The sequence below is a fragment of the Acanthaster planci genome, linkage group LG02 (assembly GCF_054643075.1).
Source record: "Acanthaster planci isolate LZ-2023a linkage group LG02, COTS_SCS, whole genome shotgun sequence".
NCBI lineage: Eukaryota > Metazoa > Echinodermata > Asteroidea > Valvatida > Acanthasteridae > Acanthaster > Acanthaster planci.
The window spans coordinates 28212325-28228631 of record NC_141778.1 but is presented as its reverse complement, the minus strand read 5'-3'; the positions used below and the strand labels follow the sequence as shown (position 1 = coordinate 28228631).

The 16307-nt window shown below is 38.0% G+C and overlaps 2 protein-coding genes across 18 annotated transcripts in view; one reads left to right on the top strand and one right to left on the bottom strand.

The window, feature by feature from the left end:
• The window catches only part of LOC110977170 (fibroblast growth factor 20-like), a 159712-nt gene that overhangs the window by 24560 nt on the left and 118845 nt on the right, over window positions 1–16307 (top strand). For all 5 annotated transcript variants that reach the window (XM_087133654.1, XM_087133657.1, XM_087133653.1 and 2 more), the window contains one exon: window positions 106–195. The gene's annotated coding sequence lies outside the window, so the exon portion shown is untranslated. The remainder of the gene's footprint in view (window positions 1–105; window positions 196–16307) is intronic.
• micu3 (mitochondrial calcium uptake family member 3) overlaps window positions 1–16307 on the bottom strand; it is a 221587-nt gene that overhangs the window by 101551 nt on the left and 103729 nt on the right. The window lies entirely within an intron of this gene.

The window sequence follows — 16307 nt, the reverse complement described above, 5'->3', positions numbered from 1 at the left end:
TACTATTCTGATCAAAATGATTAAATCTGTGTGCATCATGCATGAGAATTCCTGGATGTGTCCTATGCTTTCTCACTGCTGTGTATTATTCATTGGTGAGTTCAGGAAGCAGAATACAACCTGATCCACTGTTGCGCATTATACTAACAGTGAAGGCAACTTCTGACTGCAAGGGCACTCACTATAGCTGACCAAGTAAGTACATGTACAATTATAGTTTCCTTTTCTAAGTAGATTGTTCAACCAATGAGCATGCTACATAGGCCTACTGACTAGTTATCTCAGGTCCACCCTTGCCTTAACAACTGGGTTGTTGTTTTTGTATAGGCTGCATGCGTCATGAATGAAAGAGGACACCCAGTCACCCACAAAAAAAACACAGAAATAAAACAAATCCTGCAATCTTTGTGCAGGGTACGAACAGATTTGGGTAATTTTGATCAAAAGTCGGTCCAATAGTCATGGGCACTTTTTGACCTGGGGGATTATCAATTAACCCCCCCTTAAGTCACTGACTATGTGCCATGCTAATACCATCCCCCATATGACAAGGAATCTCCGCCCATGCCAATAGTGCTGTCCATTTTTTAATAAGTTAGTAATAGTATCTGAATATTTGTTACTTAATGCCCAACATATTTTACACATGTTAGCTGTAGTTGATTGCTGACCTGGTCAAGTTGTATATGCTGTATTATGCTTGTTGAAGTTGTGTACATTGATCAGTATTACAGGCTGTTGGTCACTGTTCATGGAAGCCTGCTCTATCAATACTGGTATAAATGTACATGTACATTTTTATTTATTTAATAATCATTTTAGACATGCTGAAGGAGCACCAAAAGTACTCATATCTTGGGACCATGCTCTTGACTGTCACACATCGTCTGATAAATTTAAATGTTCTGCCCTGCTTGCCAAAATTGTTGAGAAATCGTTCATACTGTAAGATTGCCACTTCCTATGATATACATGTATGGTGGCTGTGACTCAATCTTCAATGACTCTTCTTGGGTCAAGCTTCTTCTTTTGGTAACTATTAACATAAATGGCTCAGAGGAAAAAAATGGATTCTGTTTCTGTCAGTTTTCGTGCTCTTTAACTGCACAAAAAGGGGCAAATGGTTGTGTTTCTAACACTAAGCTGTAGAGACACGTGTGTCCCAATCTAAATCTGAAGTAAATAGGTTATAGTCCCTTTGTGTGTGTGTATTTAATAGAAAATTTGAGGTGGCAAAAAGTTATTTGTACATTTGGTTGATGATGGGAATGTTTGGTACATGTATACTGGAGACAGCACTGCATCATTGCACCCTGTCAACAGTGACAGGGTACATGTACAGTAGTTAAAAATTCAAAGACCACTGGCTGAGTTATTCCCCTTGCTTGTGGAAGTTGTGGTTGCATGAGAGAGATGGCCAGCCACAAAGGGAAAAAAAATTCTATTTTGGGAACATCCTGCTGGGGGAACACCAACGCTTTGCAGGGTAACCTCCTGCCTTTCTCATTTAAGTGAAATATGGAGAAAAAAGGGCACTTTTGGAAGTGAAGGCCATACCTCCCACCGGTTAACTAATGGCACAGCATCCACAGGATTGAGGAGCTCCATAAGGTGTGTGCCCTGTGAGGCCAAGTTCCTGTTTAACTTTTGTCTATTCTCTATTCCCTGGAAGTCTGCTTGCGCAAAGTCATGTTTTTAGGAAGTACAATGTATAATTTTGAAGTATGTTGTCTCACAAGCAGATTGTTAAAATTGACTAAGTTGACAACAAAGCAAGATTTCTTATATAATTAGTCTGCATGCATACCCCAAGGAAAATCAACTGAGAAGATTTTAATGCTTATGTTGATTTTCAGACACACTGGCAAAACATTTTGTAAGAAGTTGTAGCAACTGAGATTACACGTGAAATATACATGTATTTTGACCTAAATAACCTTGCAAACATGGACAATGAGCATAACTGGCTCTCATCAGTGATCCCCCCATGCAAAGCATGACGTGTACCAGTCAGAGCTACATGTTAATGTATTTCTACTACACGGCTAGATACATTTCTCTGAGCTTTTTTTGTTGCACGAAAAGGATGTGTTTTTTACACAGACTGCACATACATGTACATGTACCGCTAACCACTAATTCTGTGCCACCAAACCAGCTATGGCTTTAGAAAGTTACAGGACAGGGCACATTTTGTGTGTGCTATGTTTAGTGGTGTTTGTGATAATACTCATACCGTTAATTGTGTTGCTAGAACTATTTTTATAACATCGATTCCATTGTATGATCTAATTTGTTTTCATTTACTCATTTAGGATTTTTAATTTTTTTTTTGGATTTTACGCTATATTGATGGTTTCTATATTCTTATTTAAGTTGTCTGTATATTTTAATCTTTAGTGTACTGTATGTGTTTTTACTGTAATTTAATTGTACTTGTGATTAGGGCCCTTAAGAATAGCAGTGTTAAAATGACTACCCAGGCTACCCTGTTGAAATAAAACTACTACTACTTAGAATAATAATAATTTAAAAAAAAAATTGTTTAATACAGAGTACTGAAGTGAATACATCGCACGCACAAGTACGTGTGTGAAAGACACTGGCGAGATAACCAGCATGTGATGTGCGTTCTCCATTCATTTGCACACTTCCTCTTTCAAAATGACATCATACTTCAGTACTCTATAGTAACACTATGCTCAGTGCAAACTGAGCAGATACATGTACAGTAAACTTGAGGACTGTTCACAACAAAAAATTGTTTTTTAAACCTCATGTGTTGAAGACTGTCAACTTCATATAAGTAAGCCTTGCAACATGTTGCTACCATGTGTTGCTCAATATAAGGCAAAGGCTGTCTTCTTTTATGTCCTCTTTTATGTTGTATGAATCTTGGGAATTCCTTTTATATTTTCAGGGGGATACAGTAGGTACAAAAGCATAGGATATGCATGTACAGCTTACAATGCATCAAATGGGGGAGGGGCAATGCTGGTTTCCCTTTCGCCTTATTTTCTGCAAGGTATCTGCAAGGTATGTTTCCCCCATAGATTCACATACATACACACCTGACTAACAGCAAAATGTATAACAATATACACATCATGGTAAATGGACCAGTGACAATTTGGCTCTTGATCATGAACCGGTACAGGTAAAGGACGAATAATGACACCCACTGTTGGTTGTTACACCACATATTACAGATCTCTATACTTTTAATTTTGAAGGTTCTGAACAAAACTCACAAAATTGTAGCCAAATACAGTGTAGTATTTCATGCACATCTAATTTGGCATTAATTTTGAGGAACCTCTGAATTAAGTTTCCAGCTGACCTTTCATCCATCTGTGTGACTGAATTTCCTGTTGTAAGTGATGGATCAATGCCGGATTAGGATCAAGAACTACTCGGACAGTGATAATTCCCGCTCTTAAGGTCTGATAGCCTTGATATGGTGAAAATGTATGATGTCTAGTCATCTTCTCTACCAACACTTCATCTGGCAAGATACACGTAGCTGTACTCAATTGTCCTGGTGTGCTTATTCAGGCTTAACAGTGCCACAATGCTAACTGGTACTATTTGAATTACACTGAATGAAGCAAACAAGCAGACAACATATAGATGTACAATTCAACAGTTCAAGTGACAGAAGAGTACTTGCTCAATCAGACCTTGAAAATAAATTACCTTAGCCTCAATGGTGGTGTCCTACCACTCCTCTTCCCCATTGTTCTTTTTGTCATGGTCCCTTCACTCTGGTCTAAGATACTCCCACAAGGAGATAAATTACACTACCATGAATTTCTGATGGATTTACCTCAAGCCTCAATCTATACCACCAACACTGTGTCAAATAGCCATACAATGCCATCAAATCTAAAGCAGATTAGAGCTAAATTCTGCTTCTTAATAGAACTAGACTATAAAACACTGTTGAAAGCAAGCAAAGAGATCACACATTGGTTACACTGAGCCTATGGGATGCTTTAACTCCTGTTCCTTCTCAATTATTTTCATTCTACTGGGTCTGAACCATCCAGAATAAAATCAGTGACTACTGAGAGCATTTTCTACTTGCTACATAAACCAGGATCTGCATTCCTAGCTTAGACTGAATTACTTAAGTCCTACTTCTTCCATACTGCTTTCAGTTTTCATCTTTTTTTCCCCACCAGGGGTGACACTACACAGACTAGACACTTGAGCAGATTGCATAATAAAGTTTTTTATGGTAGAGACACCTGTACAATTATTTTGTTGAGTTGTCCAATTACATGCGCCTTACAGCACTTTTACAGTTAGATTCTGGGTTTAGCAAGACTGGGGACAGCATTTGGTTATCAGTGGTCAATCTGGACCATTGTAAACAGAAATATGGCCTAACTTCAAAAGTAGTTTCCCCTACCAGTTACTGGGGCATATAATTCTCTTTTTGCTCTACTAAGAACTGAGTCACAAGTGGGACCTTTATTCTGATGATAAAATACAAGCACCATAATGGAACATCCAAGCAACAACTTGCAACTAGTTAAACTGAATCTGGCATCTGCCGTGGACAATGTTGCACTTTGTTCAGTTCCGTTTAATGGTATTTTTCTCTTGTACAGAATAAAGAAGCTCAGAGCGGGTGAACCACTAACTGCTTGCTTTATAGATGTATCTACTGCAAAAAAGACTGTAAACACCAGCATTGATCTAAACTGTACCTACTCCAACTGACTGATAATTACACCACTACTGATCAAACTTGATCAACTATATTTGTAACAGGACCCATGACCTACAGGTAACAACCTTTCAACCCTTTAAAGCAAGATTTAGCATAAACGCAGAAATAAATTTGTGATTATAACCTTCCTGGGTGGCTTACATGTAGAAATTTGTCTTATTTTTAATTTGTCAACTACATGTAATCTAATTCAAACATTTGTTGATCACTGTTAGCAATAAAAGGCAGCTTGGTCCTGGAAATGTAACATACTTTATGTAAAATTTGGAGTCAGCAACATTTTGATTCCTCCATAATGACTGTAATTTCAAACCTATGAAATGGAATTACCCTAATGTAAAGCCACTGCAATTTCAAAATGAAAGTCACTACCCTTTTCAATAAATAGCTGCACTCCAAGCACACTGATTTCACAGGATGACTGATTCAAATAAGCTACAAATAAACTAACAACTATAATGTTAAATCACAAAAATATAAAAGTATCTTTGCATGTACAACCAATGGAATATTTAAATATACAACAAGGAAAAACCTCCACTCTGATCAAGTTCCTGACTATAATAGGCAAGACCATGGGCAAAAAAAGTGCAGAGGACCATGCAATTAAACTTGAAATTGCACATTGTAAGTTGTGAAAATCATTCAAATTCATGTTCTTATTTACTCTGGCAAACTGCAAAAAAAGAAAAGTTACCGATAAAAAGAAATACATGTATACAACTGAATACAAGCATAATAAGAGTACATGTGTAAACACTGTGCATCTGCAAAATCCAACACATGTACACAAAAAAGGCACTAAGTTGCAAAGAACAGTTAAGGTGTATGAAAATGGAATAAAAATGGAATGTACGTTGAATTTCATACACACTAAAACTTATTCAATACTGAACCAGTGAATTTTTAATTTGTTCATGAAGAGATTTAGACTAAAAAGAATACTTTCAGTGACATCATTTGGTAACCTGTCCTAGAGCTGAGTGAAGCAGACAAACAGTGATTGATGTAAAACAACTGTATGAGAGCCAAGATGTAAAACTTCACCTGCTCAGTATGCCTCGGATTTAGTCCGACAATACCCTCAAGCGAACTTAATAAATAAGCATTTACCAACAAAAACAACAGATAAAAAATTTAACCTATTCAATATTAAAGCTAGGCAGGCCCAGTTTAGTACATCCAATGGAATACTCCATGCTGTTATTGTTACCATTATCAGTATACCTTCTCGAGAGGCCTAAACAAGAACATGTGAATCTCTGTTGTATCCCTTCCACACATAACTGTTAGGCAAGAGTACTGGGATACCAGACTGGAGCAGCGTATTCAGCGATGGACCTGACAAGGGCACGATAAAGTCTGACAATGATTCAAGGGTCCCTTGAAATGACTGCTCCTAAATATTTCTATTGATCAACAGCTTCAAGTGACTGAGTATCGATGATGTACGTGGGCTTAGGTAGATGATTAGAACAAGTGATGGACAACAATTTACATTTATTAACATTGATTGCTTTCGTGTTTTTGTAAATGTTTCTTTACCTGCATAAGCTCAAATAATTCATTTATTTCATGTCCTAATGCCAAAGTGTGCAAAATCTGTTCTACTGGCTAAATGCAGAGACGCATACATGTACAACAATTTTTCTATATGTACATGTATATTACTGGGCATGTATCACAAAATCAAAACAAGACTTCCACTCTAACTCCAAGTCAAAAGCTAATCAAACAAATTAAAATAATCGCATTCTTTTGTCACTGTTTGCTGTTACATGTGACTGGTCCAGTGATCAGTCCTGTAAATGGTCTTGCTGATGATGTCTGAACTAGGAAGCATCATCTGTGATGACGCCTCATTCCGACAAGCGTCTTCTACTTTTGGCTGTCTTGGCAGATGTGTATTCTCAAACCACAACCTTCACATTAGCACTAAAGTCACTGTTTATCATGCCATATGCACCTCAACTCTTTTTACACTACGGAAAACAAGACCCTGGAAGCTTTCCATATCTACCGCCTTCAAAGTATTCTTGGAGTGACCTGAGAGAACAGGATTCCTCACACAGATCCAAACTATGGCAGGTTCTGCCAGCAAATCAAATCCATACTCCTTCGTCAAGTTCTTCATTGGACCGAGCACAGTCTAGATGGACTCTACTGGACTTTCCCATAATGGTTTTCTATGGGGAGCAGGCTATAGGAAACAGTCCTCACAATGGACCAAAAAAAGCGTTGGAAGGATTTCCTTTAAAAAATCTGTGAACTCTTGCAACATTCCTCCCAGAGATATTGAAGTCCTTGCCGCTGATCACATCACAAGGAGGTAGGCTGTTGCTGAAGGGGTTTGTCACTTCAAGCAAGAGTGAACCGAGATCGAGAGGAAAAGTGAGCAGCAAGATATGAGTGGCGACTCAAGCCCTCAACATGTGCACCCGCAACCTGTTTCTCCTGTCCACATTGCCCCCAGATCTGTTGATCACTTATCAGCCCCCACTCCTATGTCATGACCCACAGGAGAGGGAACAGATCTGGGAACACAGCTGGAGAGCATCTAAAGTCATCATCATATCGATGGACAGCCATTGAAATGTAATGTCCAGTTATGGCATAATTTCTGGAAACTCACCAATGATGCTCTTTACTGTATGTTATAAGATCCTACCATTAAAGACCAACATCCAACAGTTTTAGAAGTTTTGAAAATAAACTATTATTATGTTTAGTGTGTAATAAATCATATATTCAATTTTGCTGAAACTTTTGAATGGTGTCTTCGAGTTTTATGACAAATTTCCACAATCTGACTGCTGGTGGCTCTGTTGAAAAATAAAATTTGTATGATGTGATACTGGAGAAAGCAACTGGCATCTGTGGCACAGCTAGTTCTGCTACAAACATACATGTACATGAACATGGAGCTACATGTGCATGCATCACATATCGGGGATCTACAATAATGCTGAAATCGTACATCATTGGTGAGTGTGCTAGAAATTCTGTGGAAGAACCGGGATTGAAATTCTTAATGTTTTCAAAGAATAAGAGCATTCAAAAAGTTTGTGCTGTCATCCGCAGCTATGCATGCTATGCACGCCTAAAGTGAACACATTGTGGTATTTCCTCTCCATGGCAATACATCACAAAAATCAATATTTATTAGATACAAATGAGTCGTGATGATACGACCATTTTTACAATACCGGACTGGACTCGCAAGAAAAATGGGTACAAAAACTGTGTTTTATTAATACAAAAATGTGTACTGCAAGGGAGATATTGATATGTGCCACTTTTATTAGACTTGGTTCTTCTGAATTGGATTCAATATGAGAAAAGTTAGTATTGTTGGAGTTGGTCTTTAAAGAAGCTTAGAGTCAATGCAGAAATCTTTATCAAAATTAGGAATCAAAAGCTGAGGAAACCATAGCTCTACCATATTGTACATGTACATTCATGTGCACCTGCATTCTGCAACCATGTCATATCTCGTTCATCCTGCATGCTTTATGAGTCAGGCCCTTCATGTTGTCAAACAGCTTAAATCCTTGACACCATTCTGGTGTGAGGATGTCAGATAATGTCTCCCTGCACTTACCTTTCCTATGTTTTTTCCCACCCATCAACTGTCATCTGAGCTTAAGTGTCACTTTTTGGTGTCTGGTATGAATGTGACATCAGAAGAGATATTCACAACTACCACAGACTGTTTCAGTTTGAGGACAAACTGGTCCTGGACATCTCTTGAGGTTTTGAAATCAATGACGACCACCAAATCCAGAAGAGGTTGCCATTTTTGGAAGCAAGGAGGGTCAGCAGCCTACATAACAGTGACCACAGGAAAGATGGTTCCTTCCCCATGACCAGGGGATGGGGTTTTGGCCAGGCAGCACCTGAATGAAACAATGGACTGTAAATGAGGCAAACCCATGTTTCCAAAACTGGGTTGATTAGTATTTTCCATGTACATCTATTTCTGCATGACTTCCTAAAGGGAGAGCGGAGACATATCTTCAAAACAAACTCTTGTGTTTTGCACTGGATCATACTGTTTTCTGCATGCTCTGTGGTGTTCCACAGAACCAATGCAGATACCAAGAAGACACATGTGCAATAAAAGATCAGTATTACATAAATATAGGGAAAGCAACAAGACTGCAATTGTATTACCTATATTGTTGCACATTGCTGCACACACGTAGTCAATGTACATGAATACACATATACATATATGTACTCACAATACATGTACATGAATACACATACATGTATGTACTCACAATACATGTACATGAATACACATACATGTATGTACTCACAATACATGTACATGAATACACATACATGTATGTACTCACAATACATGTACATGAATACACATACATGTATGTACTCACAAGTACAACATCCAGCTTTGAATGTACATGTAGGTGGTTGGGTATAAGGAGGGAAAGAAATTTAATTCTCTGATAATCGGGAATGGCCTCTAATATAGCTTGATACTTACATGTACATGTACACCTCCAAGTCTAAGAAAATGCAACTGCCAAACTAAATGCTACATGCACATGGCTGCCTCCCAAAACTGGCGATCAGAAAAGAATCAATGCAAAGAGTAGTTTATTCCTTGGGCTCCATCTGAACATTGGTGAAACATGGAGGAATATGGGGTGAACAACCACTGAATACATGCCACTAATACATGTACATTTGTACACTATATACCTCCACATATTCCTGTTAACTGGATCCCAAACAATGTGGCCATATCCTTGCTACGTATATATCATGTAATACATACAAACACGTAACTTTGGGCAGCAGAAAGGAAAATTAACTCCTTCACAAGTGGCGTAGCCAGGGGGGCACGTGCCCATGCCCCCCACAAATTGTCAGCCCCCCCCCCACTAAAACACAACAGAGGAATGGATATTGAACAAGGCTAACAAAAGCTTACCCCCAAAAAAGCACACCACTGAAAGCTGGTGCCCCCCATAAGATGCTGGTGCCCTCCCCCATAAGATGTTGGTGCCCTCCCCCATAAGATGCTGGTGCCCCCCTTGTGACCCCCACTAGTAAAATCCTAGCTACACCACTGTCCCTCATTCATATCCCCTTTAAACATATAGAAAGAATACTGGTATGCTCCAACCATACAAAAAAGTTCCCCTTTAAAATTTTACTTTTGGTAAATTCAAAAATGTCTCAACAAATATTTGTTCTGCTTGAGCTTTGATGTGCAAGTGAAATTTTGGGGGCTTCTGTGGAATGGGTGGTCAAGACACAATAAATTTTGGTAGCGTGATGTCGATATTATGAAGACATGGTAGTGTGACTTTGGGGAGGGAGGAGAGTTAAATGTCGCTAAAACTAGGTAATGTTAGTAATCTTGAAGGCATCGAAACTTGAAGGTAACATCACCATGTCAACACTTGATTTTTTCCCCATTAACTTTTTGTTTTACTCCCAAAATAGACACTGATCTTTATCAGATGGATCCAAACATCACACCGCAAATAACAAATGCCATCATGTGACATTATTATTATACATGTTTTACTATACGTGTATCTATGGAATAGTCTACCGAATAGTAAGTAGCAGTCACAGAACCAGGCAGATGCTGGAATTTGCAAAACCACTTGTACAAGTAACCCCTATATCCTGTAGTCTGCTGAGTCCACTAGTTACCACTTATCTTATACACCTTCACTGAAAAGGGATGTGCGACTGCCTGACCATGACTTTGCATGCATGCAGCAGTATGTACATGTACATGTACGCAAATAAAATCCATCAGACACATTACAAAGCACATTAGTAAGGACTGGCATGAATACACAGTGACACCTGTGAGTTGGTCGGTTTGGAACTTTGTCAATATTTTGTACCATTTAATTATATACATATACAGTTCCCAGCCAATCAATGGAACATGTACATGTATACATGCAACCTGTGCATATTATCAAGATTCAGCGCCCAGTTTGTGCATGGATATACTTATTTCATAATTTCAAAAACCTTACATTTGCTAAATGAGTCTCATTTTGTAGGGTTCTTGCAACATTTCATATTTATTTCTGAATAAACAGTTCTCTAGATGTTTATTTCTGAAAATTAATTTCAACCTAAAAAGATACTCATTTTATAAACACAGTGCCATTAACCACAGGACATGATTACTTCATTTTGCAGATGTATGAAACTTTTTTATACACTGGCTGAAAATATCATCCCAGAAAAATCTGACCTTCAGTTGAACCACATGAATTCCTGTCCATTGATGTTTACAGTTGATTTTTTTTCATTTGTGGAGGTCAAGTAAGTATATGTAGGTATTACAACCCATGCACACAGCACATTCATTTATTTAATTAAGACAGTGGTAAAAGGTACACGTTATGACAGGAAATGCATGCCCAGTTATTTCAACCTCTTCTGTTTCCTACATCATTCTATTTAATAGACTGAACCATCAACTTATCAACAACTATAAATTGTGGGCTAAGAAGAGACTTACTTTTTTTAACCACAAATTTCATTGGATGACTGTCCTACAGTATCCATGAAATTTATTTAGTGATGACAGGAGTCTGAATTTACTGATGCAACTTTACCAAATCCAAAGATGAGTTTAATTGTAAAAAGTTTCAAAGAAAAAACATCATACTCCAAATACCTCATCCCCCAAAGGTACCTCAAACCCTTTTGTGTTTAAAGCTCTCATATCATCTTGAGTTTTCCAACTGTTTTCCCTCAAGATGTAATATCTCACAAGAAAATGATTGCCTTTATACCCTAGTGTATTTAGGAATAATTTAAAAATGATTTGGTGGACATATGCGTTTCTTTTTTATGAGAACATTTGTAAAACAAACTGCTTGCTGACTACAGTGACCTAAAATACAAATGCCTGACATTTCGATCCCAGCAGAATCTTTCTCAAAAGTAAAATGACAGGTAGACAGGAACAAACAAGCAAATAGGGAATCAACCATGCCTTTACCCCTTGCCCCTATATCAAACCTCCAGCTGTCTTGACCTTTCCTTTTGTCCTCCTGCATTCGTCCATGCTAGGTTGATTCCCTGTCTGCTTGTCATTTTGCCTTAAGAAAGATTCTACTAGGATCGGAACGTCAGGCCCGCCATATTTTGTGATTCCTTTTGATAAGATTTTTTTACCTGGGGTCTTCTGAGGGGAAATGTGTTTTGAGAAAATCAAATGGTTCACATGAATGTTTTCATTTGGCTTCCATTTTTTTTACATTTAAAGTAATATCTAAAAGCTGAAAAATTAAGAGTAAATTCTGATTGCTTCATTTTTTTTCTTCTTTTAACACGGGAATTCACAAAAGAGTAAAGTTGTCCCCGCACACTCGTGCCTGTCCACACTCACAAAAAAGCTCAACAGTTTGGATAAGGCACAAGTATCCTTTTGGCAATGCATGCAATGCACTTAACTTTTCTTAAACGTTTCATCACCTTTTAAACTAAGCTGTCAAAGCAGGCTTTCTTGGATAAAGTTATAAATCAAAGTGTATGTTAATTTGAACTGTCCCCAAAACTGACAGACTCCAGCTTTGGCAAGGCTGCCCTTAATGAAAAAAAAAGAGTAAAATCACATGCTACCCAGATTCCAATTTATGGTTTTTTTTATCACTAAGTGGTCCAAGACACCACCTTTAGAATTCTGTTCACCTTTCCCTTTCCTAAATCTCCTAGCAACTATGTACAAGGGACCCATGTACATGTACATCTATGCAATTACTATACATGAAATATAATCTTCATATGTAAGGCCCCCCCCAAAAATAGCCAGTATCTGGTCATTTTGTCGATTTGAACATGCAAGTCAATTTTTTTTTTCATTTTTTCTCTAAAATGTTAAAAACAGTGCCCTCTATTTCCGCACTGCCTGAATATTCACGAGTAGACTGATTCCTGGCCACAAGTCCATAAGTCGGAAGGGTAATTTGTTCAAGGAACCAGTCTACGGTAATTTGTGGGTAGCTTGTACCCAGTGATAGATCCGTCATGACTGCGTTATATTGATGTCGAACACAAACAGTAGCCCATGGGTAGGTTACAAAGTTGCAGCCAGCTGATCAGCAACAATGGCGGCATGATGTGAGACGTGCTACTACCAGCCTTTGCTCTTCGATTAAATATGCCACTCATGTCCGTGTCCATTGCCAGTCTTAAAAAGGCCAACCCGTCCCTCCAAAAAAAATAATAAATATAACAAAACAAAAAACAAAAAACGCATTGCCGCATCAATTCTGGAACTTTGGTCTGACCAGAGACCGAGTTGTTTTTTGTTTGGCCTAATGTATTATTTATCACCTTTTTGTTCAATGCGCTAAGAATCAACACATTATCATGGTCAGAGAACTGCAAGAATAAAGTAGTCAAAGGCGAAGAAAAAAAAAAACAACCAGCAGTGGCAGAATGATGAAATCTGACAGGGTGGCAGATGATTCATGGATCCATGAGAGGTAGTAGTATGCACCCAGCAAGCTACGAAGTCCTGCCCATAAGTTGTAAATAATCCCTCCATCCTTTAAGGGGATCACACCAATATGATCAAGAGTTGATTCATTGGAAGCCCTACTTGTACATTTATTTGGATACCTCATACACTGTATGGAGTCTTGATATTCGTTCTAGTGTGTGATGTCATCCTTTTGAAAAACTCACACTGCAGCATTTATGAAAAAATACATTATTCTTCATTTTCATGATTAAATTTTTCCTTTTCAAATAGACTCCTAAATTTGAATATAGAGTATGAAGAAAACACAAGTTAAATTAAAAGTTTTAATAAATAACATTTTGGGAATAATCTGAAGAAAACAACATTGAAAAAAATTGGAGCTTCAACTTAAGTGTTTGATTATTTTAGACATGATTAATTCTTATTCTCTTCTGTATCAATTAAACACTATTCAAAAATTAATGTGTGAGGGGTCATCCAATAGAACACTGCACGAATGTTAAAATGCTTCTTCAAACAAAAGCATCATTTTCGATCTTGTCTGAATTCAATCTTGCTTAATGCTCAGCCTCTTGAGTAACACCTCTCCAGAGTGTAGCACATGTGAAAAAAAATTCAATGTACACGAACTTTATGAATCCATCCACCTAGAGCTTTCTAGATTTCACTTAAGCTTGATAAACACTATAAATTATTTCTTTCTGTCTTCTTGATGCATGTTTATATCTTTTCAGATTTGTTTTCTTGGTAATGGTTTAACTCTTCTTGCACCACCACCAAAAAGTGTGAAGACCCTAGGAATGTTGCACAACCCACACCCCTTGACCTTATCCAAATATTCCCCAGCCATATTGGAAAGTCTGACCAGTATGGGTAATGCAGTCTCTTCATAAATGAATTGACACATAAACAAAATGGGTCAATCAGAGAGAAAACACACTCTCATGATAGAATATGCCCACTTCATTTATGCTGGCCTAGTGTAGATGGTAGGATATTTCACATATACAGAACAGAAGGAGCCGAGAGGTTCTCTCTGGAGACAGCAGCAGCACATATGGTGGTTGATGCCACTCACACCATATTATGGGCAAACTGTTTTGTTAAAAGGTTTCTTTACAGCTGCATCTAGACGCTATAAAAACAAACACTGAGTTGTGTTGCCAAGAGAGGGGATGATTAAAGATGCAAGTTGCTTAGATCAAGCCGATTAAGAAAGCTATATTTGGTAAACCACATACACCTCAGCCTTATTTCCCACTTCCCAACAGGTTTGGTGGTTTAACTTGTGTAAATATTTCCAAAGGCCAACAAAATTAATCCCCGGTTATTAAAACTCTGTGCACTGTCTTTGTGTCTAAAGTAGATATCATAATAAATTAAACTTCCACTCTATAACAGGGAGAAACAAGTGACGATAGACTCAAAAGAATCAGCTTTTAATCTAGGTCAGAGCATACAACTTTCATAGAATGAGTGTTTGGTGCTGAACGTAAATACCAATTAAATATTAATAAATGAACAATGAAGAGAAGCCAAGCATACATGTACATGTATATTGGGCTGCCACAGGGAACCCTTACTCACATCCATGCAATGCTTATTCAGTTGCTTCCCGCACAGACTGTGACTCACAACAAAAGGGTTGATGTATTCAAATCACAAAATTAAAGATTCTGAATAAGAAAAAACTAAGAGGAATGGACAAAATCAAATGCAGAAAAGAAATTGTTCTCACCAAATCAGAAACAATTTCCGTCAAATACTAAGCCTACATGTAGTTTACTTGAAACCACCCTTAAGACTAACCATGTACTTTACTGATTTGGTTTGGTTATGAAAATGTCACATTCCAGCCAATTTGGCTGCTTGAAATTACACAAATTGATCACTCTATGCACTTTCCACTTTCCCTTCTTGCCTGGCACTCTCTACAAATACTATAGAAGTGACATGGACAGCCAAGTGTAACTGGTCCCTACCCCACAGTGAGTATACAGGCAGAGTGGTGCCGGAACAGCAGGTACATGTAAAGTGCTCTCAACAACTGTCTTCTCCAATCCAGACCCAACTTGTACATGTACACCAGACAAAATGTACTGCATCTGTATTCCCTGCATACCATGGCTGCCTACAATAAAGTAAGACTTTGAAACCTGAAACTGTGTACATGTACAAGCCACAAAAAAGTCAGACTGCCAATCCTTTCACATCATCTGCTATGTCACCCTTCAAAAAAACTGCATGATTCAAGGCCAATCCTGCCTAGCCCTTTTTCCCAACTGACCACAGTGCCCAAGCATTCACTGGGTCATCTTTTATCCATATTTGCAATAAAAAAAGCCCTGATGAAGCGTCATCAGAAGGTCTGTAAAGGCATACTGGAATAGAATGATTTTCCACATGCCTTAACGGTGTACCATTCATGTACATTCACATACACAAGCTAACAACACGCGCGAGGTTTTGTTTAGAATGAATCATGCTCGGCATGCACAGTACTGGTTCACACTACACTGCCGAAAAGATTACAGCAAGAGCCATAAAAGATGAACCGGGAGCCAGACTACAGCCCAAGAATTTGTAATACTTGACCAAACATTTGACACTGCGCATTGTCACATGCTTAAAAACACCAGCAACAATAGAAACTACCAACATTTTCAATGATGATTATGATCAAGTCATTCCCATTTTGGTCTCCCATTCTGCAGTAAGTATGCATATACAGAAGTATTCAAATTTGTTGTAGCATTTTGCACAAGAGTGTCTTCAAAGCATGGCATGATTTACACAAATGGTAACTGGCACACATGGCCTTGCAGTCCATACAAACTGAAATCACACTGTCTGGACCATGGAAGCCTTTTTCCCTGAGCAAGTATTTTTCTCCAGTTTCAGTCAGCATTGCTATCATTAATAATGATAGCATGGCCTCTTTTCCTTAGGAAAAAAATACTGGTCTTGATATTCCTTTACTGTGGCTGAATTATATATATTATGTTCATGGGAAATTTTTCCCCTAAGTAAGGGAAATCATATTGAACCTCATCTGGTTATTTTGGATAG